General features: G+C 43.2%; 2 long non-coding RNA genes across 2 annotated transcripts; both read left to right on the forward strand.

Moving 5' to 3' along the window:
• Nucleotides 1–9321: 9321 nt before the first annotated feature.
• Nucleotides 9322–10747, forward strand: LOC123732745 (uncharacterized). Its single transcript, XR_006763387.1, has 4 exons — nt 9322–9418; nt 9706–9734; nt 9845–9911; nt 10518–10747. It is a non-coding gene; the product is annotated as an uncharacterized lncRNA (long non-coding RNA).
• Nucleotides 10748–17060: 6313 nt separating this feature from the next.
• LOC123732747 (uncharacterized) lies at nt 17061–22036 on the forward strand. The gene is made up of 2 exons (XR_006763389.1): nt 17061–17194; nt 21041–22036. It is a non-coding gene; the product is annotated as an uncharacterized lncRNA (long non-coding RNA).
• Nucleotides 22037–23097: the final 1061 nt, after the last annotated feature.

The raw sequence follows: 23097 nt of genomic DNA on the forward strand, positions 1-23097 counted from the left end.
TCCTTCTGATGACATTAAATCAACGTGGGAATGTATTGGATTTGCCAAAATAATTTTTGTCCATCTGATTTGTAGGTAATGTGTAGTGTATTTCTCTCTTTCTGCTATTTGAATGACCTTAGATCTTAAATTAATTTACGTGTGTTCTTGTGTAATCTCTTCTCACCAGGTTTGATCTCTCCTTTGACCTCCAGTACAGCAGTGAATCCTACATCAGGTGTGTTAGTCATCTTTCTGTAGTTAGCAGATAGGACCTAAACAAATAGACTAGATTTATTTTACCCAGGTTTTTACTCTCAATTTCCCCTTATTAAAAAAAATAGGTTTATATCTCGTTAATTAAATAAACCTATTTAAATACCTTCATTTTTGTATAATCAGATCCAATGACTTTGCTTTGCACCAGGTTCGAATTCTAGTTCTACTTTGACAACTGACACCCCAAAGTGGCCACATTATTTTAGTTTAGTGGCGTAATAAGTTGTGTTGTGTGTTAACTGTTATTAAACAGTCTCTCTCTTGCGTGTGCCCAGGAGGTCAAAGCTCCACAGAAAGCGTTCTGGTTAAGCATCCATCTCTAGCTGACTGTCTTTTCTCAGACAAATGAGACATTTACAGGAAGGAAGTGAAGTTTACAATAAAAAATATTCTATATTATTCTCAGAAGATAAAATGTCGTCCCCCAACTCCCTTACCATGTAGGTCCATTGCTTGTTCAAGAGGTGTTGATATCTGATAGAGTTTTGGTTAATACATCCCATGTCTCAATTGTATTTGCCTGAGCTTTGTTTATCATGGCCACTGATCGCTCTATATGAACAATATCTTGAAAATATGATAACCATGTTTGAGGCAAGAGGATTGTAGGGGTAATCCACTAAGGATAACCTTTTTTGCTGCTGTTAACGTCGCATAAATGATTATTTTCTGAACCAGTTGCAGTATAAACGAAGAGTTATCATTCAACAAAAATAAAGGTGGATCTTCACAGGGAAACACATGTTTGTAAGGAAATCTGAAACATGTGACCAGAACTGGGACACCACAGGACATTCCCAAATCATTAGTGTTCCAACAGTATTCATATGACATCTATCACATATTGGAGTAGGAATCAGCTTCATCTTAAAACGTCTAAATGTGGTTGCCTAACTTCAATGTATAAACTTATAATGTGTAAGCTGGTGTGCTGGGTTTTTAGAAGTAAAAAAAACATTTTCCCAAACGGTATCCCAGTTCAGGTCGTGCCCCAGCCCTGCATTTCACGGTTCCATACTAGAGTGACACCCAATGTAGAGCATTTAACAGACATCAGGCAATCATAAGTGGCAGAGACCATTCTAGAAGTTAATGAAGGGAATATCCATGTAAGCATTATGTGGGATGTTAACGGGCCATCCCATGGTACACGATAAGCTTTTAAGGGTCTGGGTTTTAATAATAATATGCCAAATTATGAAATTGTGAACATTTCATATTTCTACTGACTGAGTTGTGTTGTTCTATATCAGAAATAATGAATACCTTTCTTCTTGTGTAATCAGATACAGAATTCACTTGTATTACTTTCCAGCAGTTTCGACTGTTACTTCTACTTTGACCCCTGACATCACAGTGAGACCAACTAGTAAGTATCCCTTACTTTGCAATTACATTGTTAGTTCACTCTAATTCACTAAAGCTCCAACAGGTTTACTCATAGACTTATTCATGGCTGCTTGTACGCTAAATTGTTCTACCTGTGTTAGATATGAATGGTGCCGGAGGGGATGGCTGCCGTTTTACGGGTTCCTAACCAATTGTGCTATTCTGGCTGTTTTTTTTTGCGTTGTTTGTAATTTGTTTTGTACATAAAGTTTCTGCTACCGTCTCTTATGACCGAAAAGAGCTTCTGGACATCAGAACAGCGATTCCTCGCTGGGCGAAGATTTTTTCTTTAATGAATTGAAGGAGAAAGATTTACGTCTCTTCACAAACCAGGCCCAAAGCCCCGTCATTCACATGAAGAGGAGACGCCGATAATGGGGCCGCAGATCCTGATGCTTGGTGAGAATTCGTCTGCAAGTGGATAATCCTGCTTTACCATCCGTATCTTATGTTTCACCGAGTCATGGCTGAACGAGGACATGGATCATATACGGTTGGCTGGGTTTTCCCTGCATCGGCAAGACAGAACAATAAACCTCCAGTAAGACGAGGGGTGGTGGTCTGTGTCTATTTGTCAATAACAACTGGTGCGCAATCTCTAATATTAAGGAAGTCTAGAGGTTTTGCTCGCCTGAGCTAGAATGTCTCATGATAAGCTGTAGACCACACTATTTACCTATTATTTTTTGCAGCTGTCTGTTTACCACCACAAACCGATGCAGGCACTGAGACCGCACTCAACGAGCTGTATAAGGCCATAAGCAAACACGAGAATGCTCATCCAGAAGCGGCGCGCCTAGTGGCTGGGGACTTTAATGCAGGAAAACTTAAATCCATTTTACCTAATTTGTACCAGGATGTGAAATGTGCAACCAGAGGAAAAAAATCTCTAGACCACCTTCACTCCACACAAAGAGATGTGTACAAATCACTCCCTCGCCCTCCATTTGGCAAATCTGACCATAATTCTATCCTCCTGATACCTGCTAACAAGCAAAAACTCAAGCAGGACTTACCAGTGACTCGCTCATTACGGAAGTGGTCAGATGACACGCTTGCTAAGCTACAGGACTGTTTTGCTAGCACAGACTGGAATATGTTTTGGGATTCATCCGATGGCGTTGAGGAGTATACGTCAACCAGAAGCCATGGGTTACAGGCAACATCCTCACTGAGTTAAAAGCTAGAGCTGCCGTTTCAAGGAGAGGGACACTTATCCGGATGCTTATAAGAAATCCTGCTACGCCCTCAGACGAACCATTAGACAGGCAAAGCATTAATACAGGGCTAAGATTGAATCCTACTACACTGGCTCTGACGCTCGTCGGATGTGGCAAGGCTTGCAAACTTTTATGGATTACAAAGGGAAACCCAACCGTGAGCTGCCCAGTGACGAAAGCCTACCAAACGAGCTAAATGCCTTCTATGCTGGCTTCAAGGCAAGCAACGCTAAACCATGCATGAGATCACCATTCTGTTTCGTACGACTGTGAGAACACGCTCTCCTTAGCCGATGTGAGTAAGACCTTTAAACAGGTCAACTTTCACAACGCCGCAGGGCCAGACGGATTACCAGGACACATACTGAGAGCATGCACTGACCAACTGGCAAGTGTCTTCACTGACATTTTCAACCTCTCCCTGACTGAGTCTGTAATAACGACATGTTTCAAGCAGACCACCATAGTCCCTGTACCCAAGAACGCCAAGGTAACCTGCCTAAATGACTACTGGCCTGTAGCACTCACATCTGTAGCCATGAAGTGCTTTCAAAGGTTGGTTATGCCTCACATCAACACCATCATCCCAGAAACTCTAGAACCACTACAATTCACATACCGCCTCAACAGATCCACAAATGACACAATCGCTATTGGTCTCCACACTGCCTTTTCCCAACAGGACAAAAGGAACACCTATATGAGAATGCTGTTTGTTGACTAAAGCTCAGCATTCAACACCATAGTTCCCCTTAAAGCTCATCACTAAGCTAAGTACCCAGGGCCTAAAATCCTCCCTCTTCAACTGGATCCTGGACTTCCTGACGGGCCGCCCCCAGGTTGTAAGGGTAGGAAACAACAAAATCTGCCTCACTGATCCTCAACACAGGGGCCCGTCAGAGGTTTGTGTTAAGTCCCCTTGTGTACTACCTGTTCACCCACGACTGCGTGGTCATGCACGTCTCCAACACCATCATTAAGTTTGCCGACGACACAATGGTGGTAGGCCTGATCACCGACAACGATTAGAAAGCCCATAGGGAGGTCAGATACCTGGCAGTGTGATGCCAGGACAGCAAGCGCTCCCTCAGCACGCCCCCCCATTCACATCGACGGGGCTGTAGTGTAAGCGGGTATGAGAGCTTCAACTTCCTTGATGTCCACATCACTTACAAACTATCATGGTCCAAACACACCAAGACAGTTGTGAAGAAGGCATGACAATGCTTATCCCCTCTCAGGAGACTGAAAAGATTTGGCATGGGTCATCAGATCCTCAAAAAGTTATACAGCTGCCCCATCGAGAGCATCCTGACTGATTGCATCACCACTTGGTATGGCAACTGCTCGGCATCAGAACTCAGAGGGTAGTGCGTACAGCCCAGTACATCACTGGGGACAAGCTTCCTGCCATGCAGAACATCTATACCAGGCGGGGTCAGAGGAAGGCCCTAAAAATTGTCAAAGACTCCAGCCACCCAAGTCATAAACTGTTCTCTCTGCTACTGCATGGCAAGTGGTACCGGATTGCCAAGTTTAGGTCCAAAAGGCTCCTTAACAGCTTCTACCCCTAAGCTATAAGACTGCTAAAGAGTTAATCAATTGGCTAACCAGACTATTTGCATTGACCTCCATTTTTATTCTGCTGCTACTCGTTGTTTATTACCAATGTATAGTCACTTTACACCTTCCTACATATACATATTACCTCCTGTATATAGCCTCGTTATTTTATTGTTACTTTTTGAAACGTTTTCTTTATTTAATTTATTTAATTATTTATAAAAAAGCTACTATTTTCTTATTTTAAAAAAAAACTGCATTGTTGAAAGTAAGTGTTTCATGGTAAGGTTGTATTGTAACACCTGTTGTATTCGGCGCATGTGACAAAACCATTTTATTTTATTTTATTTGAAACAAATTTACATTTCTCTTCTCATCTCTTCTCACCAGGTTTGACCTCTCCTTTGGCCCCCAGCACAGCAGTGACTCCTACATCAGGTGTGTTGGTCATCTTTAGTTGGTAAACCGAAAAAGATTGACTTATATTATCTAACCCAGGTATTTGTATTAATTTTTTTCATCACAAATGTGCCTAATTACTAGAAAACAGGTTGATATTGGATTGATTAAATCATCCCATTAAGATACCTTATTGTATAACCAGATCCAATGACTTTGCTTTGCACCAGATTTGACTGTTAGTACTACTTTGACAACTGACACCCCAAAGAGTCCAACTGAAAGTGAGTTTGGCCACACGATTTTTGTTTATTGGTGTTTAGTAAGTTGTGATGTGTGTTAACTATTAACAAACCGTTCTCTCTTGTATGTGCACAGGAGGTCAAAGCTCCACAGACAGCGTTGTGAATTCAAACAGTCAAAAAAATAGTTTTGGGTAAGTAGCCTAATTTAGTAATCCCACAGCAAAAATACACTTGTCTTTTCCTGCTAGAACTGACTTTGCTGATAACTACTTTGTTGAGGGAAAATGTACTTGTGATTGTGATATGTTGTTGCCTCACCAAGCTATCTTAAGATGAATGCACTAATGTAAGTCGCTCTGGATAAGAGCCTCTGCTAAATGACTTGTCGTGGAAATGTCCATCAGTGGCACCTGAAGTCAATATTAAATTAATCATTCTTTGTTATCAGCAAGCTGGAGAGGTTCCAACAAACTTAATGTACCATAGTAAATGTCGGTCGGGAGCTCCGCCGGAGAAGTCCCATTAGTTCTCTTATATAGTGCTTGACCTGTCTGGGCTAGGGGGCAGTATTTTCACGGCCGGATGAAAAACGTACCCAATTTAAACAGGTTACTACTCTGGCCCAGAAACTAGAATATGCATATTATTATATTTGGATAAAACACTCTGAAGTTTCTAAAACTGTTTGAATGGTGTCTGTGAGTATAACAGAACTCATATGGCAGGCAAAAACCTGAGAAAAATCCAAGCAGGAAGTGGAACGTCTGAGAATTGTAGTTCTTCTTTTGATTCTCTATCGAAGCTACAGTGTCTGTGGGGTGACGTTGCACTTCCTAAGGCTTCCATTGGCTGTCTCTAGTCCTCAGAAAGTGGTTTGAGCATTCTCCTGTCACTGGGCAGTTAATTGGAGCTCACTTACTGAGTGGTCTGCCTTGCAACAAAGGGGTTGGATATGCGCGGTCACACGAGCACGCCGTTCCTTCTTTTTCTACTTGAATGAATATGCTATTGTCCGGTTGGAATATTATCGCAATTTTACGTTAAAAATACCATAAAGATTGATTTTAAACAGCGTTTGACATGCTTCTAAGTACGGTAATGGAACATTTTGACCTTTCGTCTCTCGTTCTGCGCTCGCGCGTTATGCCTTTGGATAAGTGATCTGTACGCAAGAACAAAACAGAGGTATTTGTACATAAATATTGATTATTTTTTACAAAAACAACATTTCTTGTGGAAGTAGCAGTCCTGGGAGTGCATTCTGACAAAGATCAGCAAAGGTAAGAGAATATTTCTAATACTAATTCTGAGTTTAGGTTGCCCCGAACTTGGCAGGTGTCTGAATAGCTCACCGTGATGGCTGAGCTATGTACTCAGAATATTGAAAAATGTGCTTTCTCTATAAAGCTATTTTAACCTGTTGGGGATAGGGGGCAGTATTTGCACGGCCGGATAAAAAACGTACCCGATTTAATCTGGTTACTACTCCTTCCCAGTAAGTAGAATATGCATATAATTGTTTGATTTGGATAGAAAACACCCTAAAGTTTCTAAAACTGTTTGATTGGTGTCTGTGAGTATAACAGAACTCATTTGGCAGGCCAAAACCTGAGAAGATTCACAACAGGAAGCGCTCTCTCTGACCATTTCATGGCCTTCTTGATCATCTCTAACCAAAACAGGGGATCTCTGGCATGACATGACATTTTCTAACGCTCCCATAGGCTCTCAGAAGGCGCCACAATGATGAATGGTGGCTTTGCAGGCCCTGGCTGAAAAACATTAGCGCATTTTGTAAGTGGTCGATCTGAGGACAATGAGACTGGAGGCGCGTGCACGAGCCGACACCATGTTTACTTTCTCTCTCTTTGAACGAAAACAACGACTCCCTCTCGGAATATTATCGCTTTTTTACGAGAAAAATAGCATAAAAATAGATTTTAAACAACGGTTGACATGCTTCGAAGTACGGTAATGGAATATTTTGAAATTTTTTGTCACGAAACGCGTCGGGCGCGTCACCCTTATTTACCCATCGGATAGTGTCTTGAACGCACGAACAAAACGCCGCTATTTGGATATAACTATGGATTATTTGGAACCAAACCAACATTTGTTATTGAAGTAGAAGTCCTGGGAGTGCATTCTGACGAAGACAGCAAAGGTAATCAAACTTTTCTAATAGTAAATCGGAGTTTGGTGAGTACCACACTTGGTGGCTGTCAAAATAGCTAGCCTGTGATGGCCGGGCTATCTACTCAGAATATTGCAAAATGTGCTTTCACCGAAAAGCTATTTTAAAATCGGACATAGCGAGTGCATAAAGGAGTTCTGTATCTATAATTCTTAAAATAATTGTTATGTTTTTTGTGAACGTTTATCGTGAGTAATTTAGTAAATTCACCGGAAGTGTTCGGTGGGAATGCTAGTCACATGCTAGTCACATGCTAATGTAAAAAGCTGGTTTTTGATATAAATATGAACTTGATTGAACAAAACATGCATGTATTGTATAACATAATGTCCTAGGATTGTCATCTGATGAAGATCATCAAAGGTTAGTGCTGCATTTAGCTGTGGTTTGGGTTTATGTGACATTATATGCTAGCTTGAAAAATGCGTGTCTGATTATTTCTGGCTGGGTACTCTGCTGACATAATCTAATGTTTTGCTTTCGTTGTAAAGCCTTTTTGAAATCGGACAGTGTGGTTAGATTAACGAGAGTCTTGTCTTTAAAATGGTGTAAAATAGTAATATGTTTGAGAAATTGAAGTAATAGCATTTCTAAGGTATTTGAATATCGCGCCACGGGATTACACTGGCTGTTGAGTAGGAGGTTAAAATCTGACACAGCGGTTGCATCCAGGGGTAGTCTATCTATAATTCTTTAAATAATTTTTATATATTTTGTCAACGTTTATGATTAGTATTTTTGTAAATTGATGCGCACATTCACCGGTCGTTTTGGTGGGAATACATTTTCAGAACATGCTGTTTTTGGATATAAATATGAACTTTATCGAACAAAACATACATGTATTGTGTAACATAATATCCTAGGAGTGTCATCTGATGAAAATCGTCAAAGGTTAGTGCTTCATTTAGCTGTGTTTTGGGTTTTATTGACACATGTCCTTGCTTGGAAAATGGCTGTGTGATTATTTTTGTCTATGTACTCTCCTAACATAATCTAATGTTTTGCTTTCGCTGTAAAGCCTTTTTGAAATCGCTAGCGTCCCACATAGCCCATAGAAGTTAAACAGACAAGTTATATTTGCAAGATTTAGTTTATTTATTATTCATAATTAATTCATCATTAACGTTTGGGTCATGCATGAGACCAACCAATACCTCACGAGGCTTCTTCTCTTCAAGCTGAGACCTTGAAACTGAGACACGGTTTTCAAAACAATGTTCTTGGTGCACTGCCAAATGACTTATACTGATAGTGAGGATTCCTCCCAGTCACGATCAATCAGTCACTTGCATGAACCCAGTCGAATTAGTTATTAGAAAAGCACAAACATAACATATTCATTCACAGACTCAAATTTAAAATGTTTAGCTAACTAGCTGTCCTTTCTCACATATATGAAAACGGAAACGTTTACCAAGACTAATAATAATGTGGTATTCTAACACCTGTCTACCATTGAAGTATTTACATTTGGATTAAGAGCTAATGAACTCTTCTGATGACATCATGTCACCAAGCAGCGGTGCAATTAAGACAGACAGCAGTGTGTATGGCTTCTGGAGTGGGCGTGTTCCTGATGGGATTGACAGCTGTCTGTCTCTGCAGGAGGACCAGTGAGTACTTCTGATTCTGCATAACAAATCATTTGCAAACATTTTCCTTCTCATTAATGTAAGTGCCTTTGACATGGGTTAATCTTACAACTCCTTTTGGTGATATTGTGTTGTGTAGGCTATATTCAATATCATTCATTTAGCCTAATTTGTTTTTCAGAGAAAACCAATTCTCAGAGGTAAGAATTCCCTTGTGAATATGATGCAGATTGTATCAAACTTTAGTTCTGTATTGTCCATGATGATATGTTCTTACCACAACCTTCTTATACTTTTATGTTGTACAGACCTACAGCCAGACAGGATGATCAGAGCCAATGTATGTTCCAAAGAAAATACTTCAAACACTGCACACTCTACTAACACAACTACACACATGCAGGTACAAACACATATTCAAATTTCATTTTCATATTGTTTCTGTTCTAGGTGATTTGGTGATGGGAGCTATGAGCAGTGCAGCCATGTTGGATTCAAGGGATGCTGGGATCTATTCTCTCATCACCTCTATACCGTCCACGTTTTTGCCCTCAGGTGAGTTTGTAACAGAATGTCTTCTATCCCCATCTTCCTGACCTGGGATGTGAATTTGGGACCCTCAGCACAATAACACTTAATCACTCAATGCCAACCATACTGACTTACATTTTTTAATCAGAGTATCTTGAAAGCGTGAGAACAGAGCTGTAAGTCTCCAGGGTGGTTTGAGTCAGGACGAGAAGTGTGAAGTGACATCAAGCCCTGTTATTTTCACTCCCCCCCCACACACACACACACACAGACACACAACCTCTTACTTTGTCTCTCTCTGTGAGATACAGGTCCTGTGCAGGTATCTGCAAATGAAGATGTAAGTACAGTAAAAATAATAACCTTGGATATAGATACATGCTTGTTTTCGTACGGACAGGCAGACAGTCTGAGGGACAATAAGGACCTTTCTCTCTCTCTTTCCTCCAGGCTGATTCAGAGAATCCAGGGGTCTACAGCCTGATCACTTCTGTACCATCCACATCTGTACCACCAGGTTTGTCTATTTAACTATTTCCCACTGATTCATAACATGTAGGGCTTTTTATAGGACTCAAAGTTGTTTAGGCTTGGATTTTGGTCTGAGGTAGTCATATCAGTAAGCATGTATGTATATAAGTTATACATAAGATAATGTGTTAGAGCATGAGAATAGAGCTGTACGTCTACAGGATGGTTTGAGTCAGGAGTAGAAGTGTGAAGGGACATTAAGCACAGCAAAGTGCCACGCAGAACCATACCCACACTGAAACGTACACACTCACTCACTCACTCACTCACTCACCACTCACTCACTCACTCACTCACTCACTCACTCACTCACTCACTCACTCACTCACTCACTCACTCACTCACTCACTCACTCACTCACTCACTCACTCACTCACTCACTCACTCAGGATCCTTCTGTGTTGTACAGGTCCTTTTGAAGAAAATGGGAAGTCATCTGAAAATGATAATGTAAGTTCATTATCACCCACTGTGTTTGGTGATTGAACGACTCTCAGTTTCAGATTGATGTTACATCCTTTTAAATGACATTACATTTACAGTACTGTAGAATTGAAGGACTGAAGTTAAACTGTCTGTTTCTTTTCTCTAGTCTGATACGTACCACGTATACAGCTCAATCCCCGACAGACCAGCAACCTCAGCCCAGCCAGATGGGTTGTACAGTCTTCTGCAGACACACTGAAACTACACCACTGGCTCTCTGTATGTCTCACAGAAATACTCTTTCTTTCAGGATGTCCTTTATTTATCACACATCATGTTACTGTAAATAAGTATCTAATACATCTACCGCAGTGCCGTTTCTATCTATAAGCAACATTCAGTAAGCAGCCGCTAGAGGCCCCTCCAGAAAAAATCGTAGGATAGTAGAATACACAATGTGCAGTTCAGAAATGTGGTTCTGCATCAGCAGTTTTCCTCTTGTTATGTCAGTCACTGACAGTCACTCAATTATCCCATGTCAGCTAATATTTTATAGATTGCTAAGCAAGTTAGTCTCGCCAGCTATCTAAGCCATGTAGTAATGGCCAAATTAATGCCCAGGGGCCCTGACCTCCAGGGGGCCCCCAAACATTTTGTTAGTCACTCTCACTCACATATCAAATGAACATGGAATAGGTCATGGCAAAATGTGTAGAATTGTAGGAAATTAGCTTTTAAACTGAATTTTATTATTTCAACGACAATGGCACAATGTGTTGAATTTCAGGAAATTTGCTTAATAACTTCAAAGTTCTCTCCGCCCCATGGCGAAATGAGTAGAATTGCAGGACATTAACTTTAAACCTCCAAATGTTTCTCTCCGCCGCCACGAGCGCGACCACTAAAATGTTTTGTCGGCGAGGTGGGCAAATCTCGCTTAGGGCCCCCAAAATGCTTGGAACTGCCTTAATTTACTGTATCACACATGGACACCTGGCTTGTGTTACATACCTATCCATAATGTCTGTTAATGTGTTAGTATTTTTATTTGGGGATTTTGGAGGGGTCCGGGGCATACTCCCCTTTAAGCATTTTTAAGTAAATGCCCAAGTAAATATATACTGTATTTATATCTATTCTGTCATCGGTGTGATGTCTCCTTCCATAACGGTTTGATACAATTTACTAAATAAAATATATTTGTGTTCAAAATCAATAGATACAGACAATTTAAAAATAAATAAATATATAACATATTCACACATAATGCAAAAAACAGGTAAATAGGAAATTAAGATAAATTAAGTCATTAAGATCCAAAGTGGTATTGCTAAGACATTTTTCTTGGTGAAATTCATCTTGCGTTGAAATATGCTTGTAATATAACCCAGATGCACCCAAAAAATCTGGAGAAAAAGTCTAATGTTATTTTAACAATTTTTGCGGCAAAAGTTAGCAAACCCCAAAAGCCTGATCTTATAGCAAAAGTATTGATATTGACATTGCCCACATACTTTGTTACAAGCTACAAAATATAACATTTCGGTTTTAAAAATGTTTACATCGTTGGCAACATCAGATCATCAAAACTGAAAAATATAGATTTCCTAAATGTTATTCAAATCTCACAATTTCTCCATGTTTACTTGTTAACTTATTATTTTCCAAGTTCCCAGTTGAATTTCAACTTAGCACCTCAGTCGCTCCTTCAATGTGAAGTCCAATGACTGCGGAGTGATTTAGATGTAAATGGTGTGAGAACACAACTTCATTACATTTTTTTCCACTTAATATGAGCTTACATTCTGTTTCGATGCACACTTGAGCCCAGCGGTCAGGATGGTCGATTATGCTGTGGGGGATGGCTTTGTTTGTTGAAAAGGGGTGGCTCCCCCCCTCACCTCCCATACACACTGTACATAGATCTTTCTATTGTGTTATTGACTGTATTTTTGTTTATGTGTAACTCTGTTGTTGTTTTATCTTGGCCAGGTTGCAGTTGTAAACGAGAACTTGTTCTCAACTGGCCTACCTGGTTAAATATATGTGAAATAAAATAAAATAAAATATAAATCCCTCTTCTATAAGACCTTTAAGGTGCAGCAAATACAAATCCTATGCTTTTTTTCTCCGTTTGAAATGTTCTCTTCTGTAAAACAAAAAAGTAAGCAGAATAAATTGACTTTGACCATTCCCTCATCTTTGTTAGTATTTTACATGATTTGATTTTGATTATTCAAGATAATGCAACAACTATGTACTGTTGTCTATGTCACCTTTTTCTGGCCATTGGTGAAGATCAAGGTGCTATTTTCCTTAAATGTTTCTTTCAGTCCATATACAGCGCATTCAGAAAGTATTCAGACACCTTGACTTTTTCCACATTTTGTTACCTTAAAGCCTTACTCTAAAATGGATAAAATAGTCCCCCGCCCCCATTAAGCTACACACAATGCCCCATAATGACAAAGCAAAAACAGATTTTTAGACATAGGTTTTTAGACATAAACAGTGAAAATGATATTTAAATAACTATCCAGACCCATTACTCAGTACTTTGCTGAAGCACCTTTGGCAGCAATTACAGCCTCAAGTCTTCTTGGGTATGATGCTACAAGCTTTGCACACCTGTATTTGGGGAGTTTCTCCCATTCTTCTCTGCAGACCCTCTCAAGCTCTGTCAGGTTGGATGTGGAGCGTTGCTGCACAGCTATTTTCAGGTCTCTCCAGAGATGTTTGATTGGGTTCAAGTCCGGGTTCTGGCAGGGCCACTCAAGGACATTCAGAGACTTGTCCCAAAGCCACTCCTGCGTTGTCTTCGCTGTGTGCTTAGGGTCGTTATCCTATTGGAAGGTAAACCTTCGCCCCAGTCTGAGGTCCTGAGTGCTCTGTTCTCATGTTTCCATCAAGGATCTCTCCGTACTTTGCTCTGTTCATCTTTCCCTCGATCCTGACTAGTCTCCCAGTCCCTGCTGCTGAAAACATCCCCACAGCATGATGTTGCCACCACCATGCTTCACCATAGAGATTGTGAAAGGTTTCCTCCAGATGTGATGCTTGGCATTCAGGCCAAAGACTTCAATCTTGGTTTCATCAGACCAAAGAATATTGTTTCTCATGGTCTGAGAGTCCTTAAGGTGCCATTTGGCAAGCTCTAAGAGGGCTGTCATGTGCCTTTTACTGAGGTGTGGCTTCCGTCTGGCCACTCTACCATAAAAGCCTGATTGGTGGAGTGCTGCAGAGATGGTTGTCCTTCTGGATGGTTCTCCCATCTCCACAGAGGAACTCTGTCAGAGTGACCATCGGGTTCATGGTCACCTCCCGGACCAAGGCCCTTCTCCCCCTGATTTTCCCAGAGACAGATAATTCTTAGTCCTGGACTAAAAATATTATTCATAGGACAATTTACAGATGATCTGTATTGTGGTTGGTTCTACTGTGAGGGAGGCAAAGGGGCCTACATTCTCCTGATGCAGTCTCAGACAGTCTACAGATCACATACCAACCAGTGCATGTATGCTGTCACGTATCCACATCTGCAAACAGGTGCACAAGTGCACACATGCACACGCACCCACACACACACACCACAGTAGGGTGGAAAGTTAGACGAGACATTTGCTGCATCCTGTCCTTCTGAAACTTCAGCCAATCATATTTCAGAGACTAGTTGTGTTGAGGAGATTGACAGAAGTACCGTTGAACCAAACCTCAGATACCAAACCTCAGATACTAACTGAAACTATTGAACTACTTTACCAGACAATTTTAGCAAGATATAAAAAACGAAACTAAATTCCCCTTCCAAAAACACCAATATGAGAAATGTATTCATGCTTCTGACCATTACAACGAGCATTTCACGGGTGATGAAACCCCACTTGTCATGCCGTATTTCCATGGAAATGTTCAATGTAGTTGTTTACTGCTTATGTATCTGCACCTCTATTATCTTATTAAGCTAATAACTACAGTAGATAGGAAAAATATTGCCTCTAATGCACACTGTGGAGAGTCATATGGAGCCACAGCAAGACTGTTTCTTAATTCTTGCTTTTGGATGTTGGCAATATATACTATAGTTGTACATGAAACCTGCTTTTTATTGTGCAGTGTAGTTAAAAAGAAAGCCTGAATAAAATATAGTTATTTACTCTGACAGATTGTAACGCCCTGGCCATAGAGAGGGGTTTTTTGTTCTTTATTTTGGTTAGGCCAGGGTGTTACATTGGGTGGGCGTTCTATGTTCCTTTTTCTATGTTTTGGTATTTCTTTGTTTTGGGCCGTGTGTGGCTCCCAATCAGGCACAGCTGAAGCTCGTTGCTGCTGATTGGGAGTCACACACAAGGAGCATGTTTTTCCTTTGGGTTTTGTGGGTAATTGTTTCTGTTTAGAGTATTTTCCTAACAGGACTGTTTGCTGTCGTTTTTTGTTCATTTTGTAGTGTTCTCTTGTTTTTTGTATTAAAATTCTAATGATGAACACATCCTCTGCTGCACCTTGGTTCCCTCTTACAGACAGCCGTTACAGAATTACCCACCGAAAACGGACCAAGCAGCAGAGGAAGGAGAGGCACCAGGAGAAGGACTCATGGACTTTGGAGAAGATGGAGAGGATCGTTCAGGATTCCTGGAGATGGGAGGAATTACTGGACGAAGGTGAACCATGGGCTCAAGCTGGGGAGTATCGCCGCCCGCAATGGGAGATCGAGGCGGCGAGAGCTGAGAGGCGCTGGTACGAGGCAAGGGAGCGCAACGGACACGGGAGGCAGCCCCACAATTTTTTTTGGGGGGGGCACACGGGGAGATTGGCGGAGTCAGGTGGTAGACCTAAGCCAACTCCCCGTGCTTACCGGAAGCAGCGTGGTACTGGTAAGACACCGTGTTATGCTGTGGAGCGCACGGTGTTCCCAGTGTGCGTTCAAAGCCCGGTGCGCTACATACCAGCCCCCCGCAAGTGCCATGCGAGTGCAGGCATCGAGCCAGGGCGGATGGTGCCAGCTCAGCGCGTCTGGTCTCGAGTGCGCCTCCTCGGTCCAGGTTATCCTGCGCCGGCGTTGCGCACTGTGTCTCCAGAGCGCTGGGAGGGTCCAGTTCGCCCAATGCCTGCTCTCCGCCCGTGCCGGGCCAAAGTGGGCATTCAGCCTGGAGTATGGGTAAAGAGTGTCCGTACCAGAACTCCAGTGCTCCCCTACAGCCCGGTTTATCCTGTGCCTCCTCCTCGGACCAGGCCTCCAGTGGGTCTCCCCATCCTGGTTTATCCTGTGCCACCTCCCAGGACCAGGCCTCCAGTGGGTCTCCCCATCCTGGTCCATCCTGTGCCACCTCCCAGGACTAGGCCTCCAGTGGGTCTCCCCATCCTGGTCCGTCCTGTGCCACCTCCCAGGACTAGGCCTCCAGTGGGTCTCACCTGTCCAGAGCTGCCCGCCAGTCAACAGTCGTCAGAGCTGCCCGCCAGTCAACAGTCGTCAGAGCTGCCCGCCAGTCAACAGTCGTCAGAGCTGCCCGCCAGTCAACAGTCGTCAGAGCTGCCCGCCAGTCAACAGTCGCCAGAGAGGTCAGACTGCGCTGAACTGCCGGAGTGGCCAGACTGCGCTGAACTGCAGGAGTGGCCAGACTGCCCTGAACTGCCGGAGTGGCCAGACTGCCCTGAACTGCCAGAGTGGCCAGACTGCCCTGAACTGCCAGAGTGGCCAGGGACGCCCGCCAGCCCGGTGAGTCCTGTGCCTACGCCTAGGGCCAGGCCTATGTCATGTCTCCCCAGCCTGGTGAGTCCTGTGCCTGTGCCCAGGGCCAGGCATCCATCATGTCTCCCCAGCCTGGTGAATCCTGGGTCAGTGCCGTCGGAGCCGCCAGGGACGCCCGCCAGCCGGGCGCAGCCAGGGTCGCCCGCCAGCCGGGCGCAGCCAGGGTCGCCCGCCAGCCGGGCGCAGCCAGGTCGCCCGCCAGCCGGGCGCAGCCAGGTCGCCCGCCAGCCGGGCGCAGCCAGGGTCGCCCGCCAGCCGGGCGCAACCAGGGTCGCCCGCCAGCCGGGCGCAACCAGGGTCGCCCGCCAGCCGGGCGCAGTCAGCGTCGCCCACCAGACCTTCGGCGCGGCCAGGTGCGCCACCTAAGAGGGCGACGTCAAGGGTGGAGCAGAGGCCACGTCCCGCACCTGAGCCGCCGCCGTAAGAAGGCCCACCCGGACCCTCCCCTTCAGAGTCAGGTTTTGCGGCTGGAGTCCGCACCTTTGGGGGGGGGTACTGTAACGCCCTGGCCATAGAGAGGGGTTTTTGTTCTTTATTTTGGTTAGGCCAGGGTGTTACATTGGGTGGGCGTTCTATGTTCCTTTTTCTATGTTTTGGTATTTCTTTGTTTTGGGCCGGTGTGTGGCTCCCAATCAGGCACAGCTGAAGCTCGTTGCTGCTGATTGGGAGTCACACATAAGGAGCATGTTTTTCCTTTGGGTTTTGTGGGTAATTGTTTCTGTTTAGAGTATTTTCCTAACAGGACTGTTTGCTGCCGTTTTTTGTTCATTTTGTAGTGTTCTCTTGTTTTTTTGTATTAAAATTCTAATGATGAACACATCCTCTGCTGCACCTTGGTTCCCTCTTACAGACAGCCGTTACACAGATAAGCAAATGGTTTTAGGAGCAGGAGACATTTACCTCTAATCACACCAGTTGATGGACTTTCTATGTGGTTTTCCTGTGAGCAGGCTCCTCGTCTTCCTCTCTATTAAAAGCATTCTCTCAGTCACAGACACGGTACTTATTATGTAGTTTGTGATCGTCTGTTTCTCTGAAACATTGCGTTATTCACCCCTGATCTGGCTCGTCATCTGTTTTGATCATCCTCCTTTGCTGTGAGTTATTCCTCTGATCCAACTCTTGCACTAGTGTATATATTCACTGTATACAGCTATATCGTTGGTATTGAGTGTCTAATTTGATCAATTTGATCATATTTCATGTGGATATTGAGTATACAAAACATTAAGAACACATGGTCTTTCACCAATTTTATGAGATTTAGATGAAAAGTTGGGTGAAAAGAGATCAAATATATTTTTTTTAAATCCAATCAGTTTTCCACAATTATTCAACGTAATCACATTGCATTTTTTGTTGAAATGATGTGGAAACAAAGTTGATTCAACCAGCTTTTGCCCAGTGGGTTGTTACTAACATGTTACTCGTGCACTTTGACTCATGGCAATCGATATAAATGTTAAATGTTTGTTCTCAAGAATAATATCCCCACCATGTTTTTCATTTCCTTTTTTCAGTCTCGAGTTCGGTCTCGATACCACATATTGAGTGTCTCGGTCTCGGATCCATTTTCACTCGGTCTTGACTTGGTCTTGGACAATGATGACTCTTAAACCAGTTGAGTCTTGGGAGGTGGCAAAATGTTTTCTTTTGCAGTGACATTTGCTGTTTTGTACATGTAAACACTGATTCTGTGGAGCAGGGCTGCCCAACCCTCTTTCTGGAGATCTACTGTCCTGTAGGTTTTCAGTCCAACCCTAATTTAACGTATCTGATTCAGCTAGTTAAGGTCTTGTTGAGCAGATAATTAGTAGAATCAGGTGTGTTAAATTAGGGATGGACTGAAAACCCACAGGATGGTAGATCTCCAGGAAGAGGGTTGGGCAGCCCTGCTGTAGAGTGCCTATAAACTATTTCGCAAGTATGAAACCATCACAGTCAGAAAAGATGAGGAATTTATTCTGCAATGATCATGGAAATGAAATAGATGCCGATTTCTGATTATTTTGGAATCCAAAAATGAAATAAATAGGCCTAGATTTGAACTCTTCTCATTAAAGGCACATTATATTTAGCTACCTGTTTTTTATGTAATGAATAAGAGTATCATCACACAGTGTACAAAACATTCATAATATTGAGTTACATCCCCTTTTTCTCTCAGAGCAGCCTCAATTCGTTGGAGCATGGACTCCACAAGGTGTCGAAAGTGTTCCACAGGGATGCTGGCCCATGTTGACTCCAATGCTTCCCACAGTTGTGTCAAGTTGTCTGGATGTCCTTTGGGGGATGGATCATTCTTGATACACGTGGTAAACTACTGAGCATGAAAAACCCACCTTTCCCAGTCAGAGGATTACGGCAACCGTACAGCGTTACTCACACTAAATAACTTTATTTCCAGAGGACTTATGAGATGCATGTGGTTCTGAACAGAGATTAATATGAATGAATATACTAATAAACATAGCATGAGAATGAATGAGAAACGGCACATGAGCAATAATAATATTAACTGTATAAGGAGATAGTGACGTAAGCAAAGGACTGTATAATACACAGCATCAACTACTATTAACCACTAGCAATAGTAACAACCAACAGTAAATGCACAACTTTCAATAACAACATCACTCACTTCTTGTCCACGCACTCCATCACTCTTGTCCACTTAGAGAGAGACTGAGGAGGCTCTGACCTGAGCAGGCAGAATGAGACTCAGGTGTCCTGCTCCCTAGCAACCTATTGGTGGCCTGGTAGCAGAGGTCCCTGGGAGTTGGGGAGACAGTTTGTGATCGCCTAGTCTCTCTGGCAGCAAGTCCTCAACTGGCAGCTTCATTAAGTAGTACCCGCAAATCACTTTGAGACTGGTGTTTTGCGGGTACATTTTAATGAAGCTACCAATTTAGGACTTGTGAGGCGTCTGTTTCTTAAACTAGACACTCTAATGTACTTGTCCTCATGCTCAGTTGTGCACCGGGGCCTCCCACTCCTCTTTCTATTCTGATTAGAGCCAGTTTGCGCTGTTATGTGAAGGGAGTAGTACACAGAATTGTATGAGATCTTCAGTTTCTTGGCAATGTCTCGCATGGAATAGCCTTAATTTCTCAGAACAAGTATAGACTGACCATTTTGAGCCTGTAATCGAACCCACAAATGCTGATACTCTGGTTACTCAACTAGTCTAAATAAGGACAGTTTTATTGCTTCTTTAATCAGAACAACAGTTTTTAGCTGTGCTAACATAATTGCAAAAGGTTTTTCTAGTGATCAATTAGCCCTTTTAAATGATAAACTTGGATTAGCTAACACAATGTGCCACTGGAACAAAGTAGTGATGGTTGCTGATAATGGGCCTCTGTACGCCTATGTAGATATTCCATAAAGAATCAGCCGTTTCCAGCTACAAATATAATTTACAACATTAACAATGTCTACACTGTATTTCTGATCAATTTCATGTTATTTTAATAGATTAAAAATGTGCTTTTCTTTCAAAAACAAGGACATTTCTGCTTGACCACAAACTTTTAAACGGTAGTGTATATCAGATCAGTGCCCTGTGGTTTGCGCATTGATGCATGTCAACCAGCTGGCATGGCTAGAACAGGAAGCAGGGGTGGGGGATGACTTGGCAGAAGCCCAACAAGAAGATGTGGAAATACGCCTTCTCCTCTAGCTTACAAGAAGTACAGTATAGGGGACAAGCGCAGGGAGGTAGAGCAATCAAGCCTTAATATGTGCCAGTATGGGATCAGCTTCAGGTGCAAGGGCTGAGTTTAGTGCGTGTCCCCTTGCCTAATTCTGATGCCATTTATAAGATACAAGTGGTCCTCCACAAAGCTGTGGTGCCTACAGTTTTGGACATGCTACATAGCACAACAGCAGGGGTGCAAAAGCTACAGGGGAAAGCGAAAGATCGTTTCGACTGGCCGGGGTGGTTTGAAAATGTAGAAAAATGGTGTAAGGAGTGTGTGGACTGCGGCCGACCTGTGCACCCCTAAACCCGTTTGTCACCTCTTGGCCATGTGAACGTATAGCAGTGGATATCTTGGGTCCCCTCACTAACACCGCCAATGGGAAAAGTACATCCTGGTAGACTGAGATTATATCTCAAAATGGACAGAGGAGTTTGTGGATGTGTTGAACATCTACAAATCTCAAACCTCTGCTTATCATCCCCAGTCAGATGGGTTGCTAGCGTGCATCTAGCCCACGAGAGAGGTCATCTGGCCTCCAGCATCCACAAGAGGGGTCTTCCGGTCTTCTTCAGGAATGGGAGGCGCCAGCAGCGTCTCCTTCAATGGGAGGGAGGTCAACGGGAGCCCAACTTTCTCGGAGAGCACGAGCAGTAAGAGACCGGAAGCCACTAGCGTGGTCCAAAGTTACCACATGGCTTCGGAGTGACTCATGGACGGTCTTTACCATCAGGATGGGGGACAGTGTGTTGAACTGGGATGTTCTTCTACCGTATGTCATGATGGTCTATCATAGTAGTGTTCATGCAAGTACCGGGTTCAACCCATTCAAAGTACTGTTTGGTTAAGAAATTGTTCTTCTAGTCGATGTGATGCTTGACATAGATCACTGGAAAAAAATGTACATCTGTCAGTGAATATATATTGTGGCTGGATGACACTTTGTCTACATTGATGCAGTCAGTGAAAAGACACCAAGCTAATACCTCCGGTCAGCAGAAAGCTAACTTTGATTTTCGGGCCAATTATCTATATTAATCTGTGGGTGAATTGGTTTGGGTTGGAAATAAGGCTAAGAAGCAGGGGGGTATGTCCTAAGTTACAGAGGTGCTACAAACATCCTTTCCAAGTGATAGAGCAGGTTTTAGATGTCCTCTGCCGTATAGAACTGGATGGAGAGAGGTCCTGAAACTGTGGTGCATTTCAAACAACTCAAACCCTTTGTTCCTTGATCATTTGCAGAGACTCCAGTACGACCCGGCTGGGTGGGAGAGAGAGAGATTTCCTGCCCAACCTCGCAGGCCTTCCCACCAACTGGAGGTCAACCCATGACCCAGTTGGGTTATCACAGGCCGGGGTTCCAATCTGTTGTGGATTTTCCCGGAGAGAGGCTGTTCTGCATCCAGGGCTCCTGTTGCCAGCTGCATCTAGCACACGATAGGGGTCATCTGACCTCCAGCATCTACGAGACGGTACTTCCGGCATTCTTCAGCAACAGGAAGCACCAGCAGCATCTCTTTCAGTGGGAGGAAGGTCAACGGGAGCCCAACTGTCTCGGGGAGCATGACCAGTGCAAGACTGGCAGCCACCAGCGTAGTCCAAAGTTACCACATGGCTTTGGAGCAACTCAGGGACGGTCTTTTACACCCAGGATGGTGATAGTGTGGTGAAGCTGTAGGACAGCTTGTAAGGGAAGATATCACTAAATCATGAACTAATTGCTCACACCTGTGCCTGCTTACAAGACTCTGACCAGAACTCTGAGAAACTGATATAAGACAGAGCCGAGAGGGCAGGCAGGTCGTGGCAGGGAAGCTGTGCTTTGATGAACGCTGGACTTGTAGCCTTTGCGAGTATCTGCATTGCATTCACCTTAACAGAGGGAGGTTTTGGCCAGTTCTCCTTAACCGTTCGGACAAGTAAAAAATCTGTCTTACTTGTCTGAAGGACAAGTGGCAGAAAAAGTTAATGTCAAGCCCTGCAGATAATTCCACCATGGGCAACTGGCTACAAGAACTGAGCCGATGGACAAGGGGCAATGAAATGTGGTATGTAAACCTTATGTATGTCCTTAGGAGCTGTGTGAATATGAAGTCACTGCAACCTTAGATGGCTGCACCAGACCAAATGGTGGCACTATAGATCTCATCGTCACCAGTGCCACCATCAGATACTAGAGCAATAACTATTGATCAGGTGGACTTTGTCTCATGCAATAAATTATGTCAAATATTGTGATTAATATATCAGTATAATCACATATTGTTGCCCATGTTAGGGAAAAGTGGATCTTTTATTCTGTAAAATCCTGTCCTGCCGCTTGCAGTCAGCGTACTACAGCTGTGAGAGTGTATTGAAGTATTTTGGAACGCTAATGTGGAGTGAACCAACTGAGATTTAAAACAACATGGTAATGCTTTCACTGACTGCAGATAAAGGAAGATAGTTCCTACATCACAGAGGGCTGGCTTTGTTATCCAACTGATCTTGTGTCCTTTTGTAACGACGGTTGAAAGGAGAGGACCAAGGTGCAGCGTGGTGAGCGTACATATTCTCTTTATTGGAAAGATGCCGAACAAAACAATAAACTCTACCTCGCAAACCGTGAAGCTAAAGGCTATGTGCCCTAAACAAAGTCAACTTCCCACAACCCAAGGAGGGAAAAGGGCTACCTAAGTTTGGTTCCCAATCAGAGACAACGATAGACAGCTGTCCCTGATTGAGAACCATACCCGGCTAAAACATAGAAAATAAAGAACATAGAAAAAGGAAAATAGAATGCCCACCTTTCTGTCATCCTGTGAAACCCGTTCATTGCTGCTCGCAGGTATATTTTTTCTGTCTAATGTCCATATTGTTTTCCCCTTGGAATATGTTCTGTTTTTCTTGAACAATGTCTAATTTGTTATTTCTCTGATGGTCAGAGAGATGCTTTACAATTGGTCTGTCTCTCTGTTGGTAATAAGCAACTCAGTTAGTTGTGAGCAAGTTCTTCTTGTTGGCGAGGCGCCCTGTGCGTTGTCAGCATTTGATGGTGCGCCTGTCTATCAATCTCTCCAGTGTTAGGTCCAGTGTTGGGTCCAGGACGGTGGGCCTCAAAGGCGGTGTGGTCACCTGCTAATGAGAGTGGCCAGTAGGGGGAGCAGTGCTGCGGTAAGGGGGGCAGAGAGGCCTGCTGCTCCTCCACACTCCATGGCATTCTCCTGCATCAGACACATGGGGCATCACAGGAGTTTCAGACCATAGAAATGAATTAATACATACACTATATATGTATATGGTTCAGACAATATACAGAT

Source organism: Salmo salar, unplaced genomic scaffold (genome assembly GCF_905237065.1).
Source record: "Salmo salar unplaced genomic scaffold, Ssal_v3.1, whole genome shotgun sequence".
In the NCBI taxonomy this organism is placed as follows: Eukaryota; Metazoa; Chordata; class Actinopteri; order Salmoniformes; family Salmonidae; genus Salmo; species Salmo salar.